The sequence below is a fragment of the Xyrauchen texanus genome, chromosome 7, assembly GCF_025860055.1.
Source record: "Xyrauchen texanus isolate HMW12.3.18 chromosome 7, RBS_HiC_50CHRs, whole genome shotgun sequence".
Taxonomy (NCBI): Eukaryota; Metazoa; Chordata; class Actinopteri; order Cypriniformes; family Catostomidae; genus Xyrauchen; species Xyrauchen texanus.
In genome coordinates, this window is record NC_068282.1 from 7,008,294 (window position 1) to 7,013,443 (window position 5,150).

A 5,150-nucleotide genomic window follows, 5' to 3' on the forward strand; every position below is an offset into this window, starting at 1 on the left:
CTAATGGTTTAGATGAAGAAATGCCAGAAACATAAAATGGCAGAAACCTTGTGACAGTAAGCAGCCACTTATCAACCACACAAATAGCCCTAGCCACAACATATTAACAATATATCAACATCCCGACAACAACCTAGCTTCTTGATAGCGAGTTTTGCACAAACAAGCACCATCATACATTGTCTTTAGAAAGTGTAAAAATCTAGTTTTTATTAGCATTATTACCACACATTTAATATTACTTGTATTAATGGTTTGTCAATATTGTATTATTCAAACCCTCAGCAAGAACAAAAGCAGATTTGATCAGCCCTTACACTAAACGATTTAACAGTGCAATATATATACACACATGTAACAGTTCTGTGAGGAGTTTAAGGTTCATAAAAACACAACTCCATTAAAGATACTACACATAATGAAATGTCAAGCTTCTTTGAGCGTGAACGGCCCTTTTCACCTCACAGGTCTTCAGTTGTTGTCTTGACACAATGTAGATGTACCCTTGAGGTGATGAGGAGAACTAAGATTACATTGACAGTGCTTATAGTGATTACGAGTGTCATGCGGTTACAATTAGTATTAACCAGGGACATCGTGCACCTTTTTTTTTTTCTTTTTTTTTTGAGGGCTACTAGTGGCAGTCTTGACTTTCTTGGTGCCCAAGGCAAAATAAGACATGACTGATTGTTATACATGTACCATAACCAAAGAGCAAATCTAAATATTTTCAAAGGAAAAAATTATTAGTCTAGAGTATAGTTTTTATTTAGCATTAAAGAGACCTTGATTAAAATCCATTTTAACATCTAGCAAAATTGCAACTGAAATTGTGTGTGTGTGTGTGTGTGTGTGTGTGTGTGTGTGTGTGTGTGTGTGTGTGTGTGTGTGTGTGTGTGTGTGTGTGTGTGTGTGTGTGTGTATGCGAGAGCGTGTATTTATCACTTTGTGGGGACCAAATGTCCCCATAAGGATAGTAAAATCCGACATTTTTGACCTTGTGGGGACATTTTGTCAGTCCCCATGAGGAAAACAGCTTATAAATCATACTAAATTATGTTTTTTGAAAATGTAAAAATGCAGAAAAGTTTCTGTGAGGGTTAGGTTTAGGGGTAGGGTTAGGTTTAGGGGATAGAATATAAAGTTTGTACAGTATAAAAACCATTATGTCTATGGAAAGTCCCCATAAAACATGGAAACACTATGTGTGTGTGTGTGTGTGTGTGTGTGTGTGTGTGTGTGTGTGTGTGTGTGTGTGTGTGTGTGTGTGTGTGTGTGTGTGTGTGTGTAAAAAACACTCTTAAAGAGAGAGCCAATAATGAAAACTCTGTTGTCATTTACTACTCACCCTTATGTTGTTCCAAACCTGTATGACCTTCTTTCTTCCTTCTGTTGAACACAAAAGGAGATGTTAGGCAGATTGTTAGCCTCAGTCACCATCCCCTTTTATTGTATGGAAAAAAGATGAATGGTGACTGAGGATTGATTTGATTTTGGAACACATGAAGGCAAATAAATGATGACATAATTAAAAAAAAAATGTGGGTGTACTATCCCTTTAATGATTAATGACCTTAAATATATTTTTATTTACATATTATTTTATTTTTTTGAGGTCACATTCCAAATCTACTTCCCTCAAAAATCTAAGGGTGGCACGTGCATGAATGGGCATAACGTTTGTGGTTTTCTTTCACCCTCTCTCCCTTTCCCTCTTTCTCCGCCTATTCTCTTCTTCTCATACACCTTGTCCCTCAGTGGCATTCCAGGAGGAAGGGATTAAAGCATGGGAAGGGGGTTGCAAGGGGCAGAACAATTACCCTGAAGAGGCGTTGGGCAAGACCCCTGCAGGAAAGGCTGACAAGACGGGACCTCAGGCTGTCATGAACTATTAGCTCTCCATAGACATCTGAGGAACACACACCCTGATAGACGAATTATAGAAAGCACTGGCATATAGTATATTTGCTTCCATTATTAGTGTGATGAATAAACTGGACGAAATACCAGCCAAGATGATTAACAATCTGTTTTTTACTCCGTATTTAATAAAACTGCAGAGAAACATTTCTGCACAAAATTAGACAAAAAATGTCAATATACTCTGTTTAAAACCTGGACGCTACTCGTTAATGGAAAATGAAACAGAACATGTAGAGTACTACTCTTTGAATACTTAGCATTGTATATTACCACTTTACATACTATTTTCTTTTTTAAATAGAAGGCAAAATACATGTATACCGCTCAATATACAGTAGACTAGTATTCCATTTTAGTCTGTTATTTTGGCCTTTTTGCCAACTTTTGAGAGAGAATGAGAGGAGAAAGTAATGTTGCAAGCAGGATTTGAACTTGTATCTCCCATATGAGCAACACAACTCAATATGCCAAAGCATTTTTGCTAACAAAGCCTACTTTTTAGAAAAACTGTACAATAAAAACATTATATAATCATACTTGGGTTAAAGCACAACTTTTACCCTTTAAAGACCTCATATCATTTCTCTTCAAATGCCTTCAATCAGGTCACACACAATGTACGATGGTGGAAATTGTCTCCACTAAAAATGTACTGAGCTTTAAACTAATATACCAGAAGATGCTCAGGTCATACAAACACACGTGTACCATAATAACTTCCCTTGTGAATTAGGGGAAAATGCATGATGCTAAGCATTATCTTTAAACATTTTACTGAGAAACATCACCACAACAAACTCTCAAACTCCAGCATCCCCCCTCTGTCACACCCTTACATCACTTCTCTTTTCTTCTCTCTGCCTTTCGTTTCTTAACTACTTCTTCTTTCTAAATTGTAACTTCCAAAATCTGAAAAGAGTACAGTAAATCCCACGAGTTTACAGTTTTACATGTTTTTATTAAGCCCTTTTGTGCCCTTAATATCTTATTCAACTTGCAGTACCAAGTTGGACATACCAACATAAACTTGTTTTTTTAGGAAGATAGATCGAGATTACACCATTTAAAAAAACTATCAATTATATCTTGTGAAAAAAATGTCATATGCTTTATGAATGCATACTATAGATTTGATATGTAAAAGATAAGCTTCAGCAGAAAAAATGAAGTAAGCTCAAATTTTAGCCATTTCCCTATCTAGTGAAAATGAGAAGATTTTATTACGGGCTCTCACATCTATCTGCTGGTGGAAGGTCTTGTAGAGCCACACACACACCTACAGAACAGAAGCTTGGGGTGAAGCCCCCCCATAGCGTAGGAAATGGCCCGAGGAAAGGCCTCATGCTGGATTGAGAGGGGCCCGGTAGCCCCTTGAACTATGCAAGTTCTTGGAAAGTACTATGATTTACAATTCCTCCTTTTCTTGATGGGCAGCGTGAACAACACTTCACTCCCTCCCTGCTCAGTTTTAGATCTGAAATATGGAGCAGTTTGTCAAAGTGTTGGATTGTTTTTGTGCATGTGAAAGTGTGCTATCAGTGCAACCCAACAAGAACCAGTTATACTGCATTTTATCACCCACAGATATATAGAAATACATTTTCAAAACAACTAATATGGCTACACCTCGTATTTCCAATCTTTTGTTAAATAATTTCACATATGTAAAAGGACAGTTCATCTAAAAAGGAAAAAATATTGTTATCATTTCCTTACCCTCATGTTGTTCCAAACCTGAATGTCTTCCTTCTTCCATGGAACACAAAATGAGATGTTAGTTAGAATGTTAGTCTCAGTCACCATTTAATTTAATTTCATACTTTTTTACCATAAGTGAATGGTGACTGAGACAAACATTTTGCCACCATCTCCTTTTGTGTTCCATGAAGAAAAAGTATTTTATATTTATATATAATTTATATTTTTATTTTTGGGTGAACTGTCAATTTTATAGTAATCCACATAAATTCCTTTAGTATTTCGGAGACACACAATCTAATTACCCTAGCACTTCTCTTACTGTGACTGTGCTCCCATTATTTTCTAAGGGCATGTATAAAAAGAGGTTTAACATACACAAAAGAAAGAACCTTCTTATGCCCAGGAAAGTGGATACACTGTAACCTTTAACCTTTGGGGGAATAAGCTTCATTAGGGGGTGACCCTAAACCCTCCGTTCACCCGTATGCTCATCTCTCCAGGATTAAGGAGCTTTGACCAAAAGGTCCATGGCCCTTTAAAAGCAAGGTCATCAAAGTGTAGTGTGTGTGTGTTTGTTCTAGTTTAGTTGAAAAGAAAGTCACAAATATTGTTTGTAGAGTTAACATCCTTAATATGCTACATTTTGTCTTTTATTATTTGTATTCTGATTCTTTACCACATATCACTAACAATTAAAGGGATAGTTCCCCCCAAAAATGAAAATTATTTCATCATTTACTCATATTATTCCAAACCTATATGACTATTTTTTTCATGGTACACAAAAGGAGATGAAACAATATGAGGATACTTCATTTTTGGGTGAACTATTCTCTTTACTTCTAGATATGAAGATAGTTGGGTACTGTACAGCAGTATCATCGTGCTCCAAAATATATAATAATAGTGATAAAAAAAAGCTCAAATGTCTGCAAATCCAATTAAATTAAGTTATTCCATGAAATTGTCCCAAAAACATGAAGTAAAGGTGGGACGTGCTATTCAAATCCGTTGCGAGTAAATCATAGTATTTAGATTGGGATTAAGATACAAACACTTAAAGATCAAGATTGCAGAGTAGGGCAGTGCTGCTTATTCCTTAAAACTGCCTAATTTTGTTTGGACAGGTTTAGTTGGTTCCAAGCTGATAAGTTTAAGTGTCCCGGGCTGTGTTTTTGAAGATAAAGTGTGCTATTCTGACTATCTGCTAATTCAGGAACGATCACTGAATGGTCCATATCTTAAACATCTTTTTGTTTAGGTAAGTAAATATGTGGCAGTCAAATTAATCAATTTGTACCATTTATGAAAGTAAAACAACAGCGGGCCAAGGAGGGAGCCTTGTTGCACTCCATTGTTTCCAAATGCTTCATTCTTAAAACTAAAGCTATTAATTGCACAGAGTGGTTCACAATCATTGTTGTGATGTTGGTATCAAGAAGCTCTTTTGTGTTTAGCCACTTTAGTATACTTACAGGCCAATAAGAGACTTAAAATGAAAGATCATGATGAAACGGCAACAAATG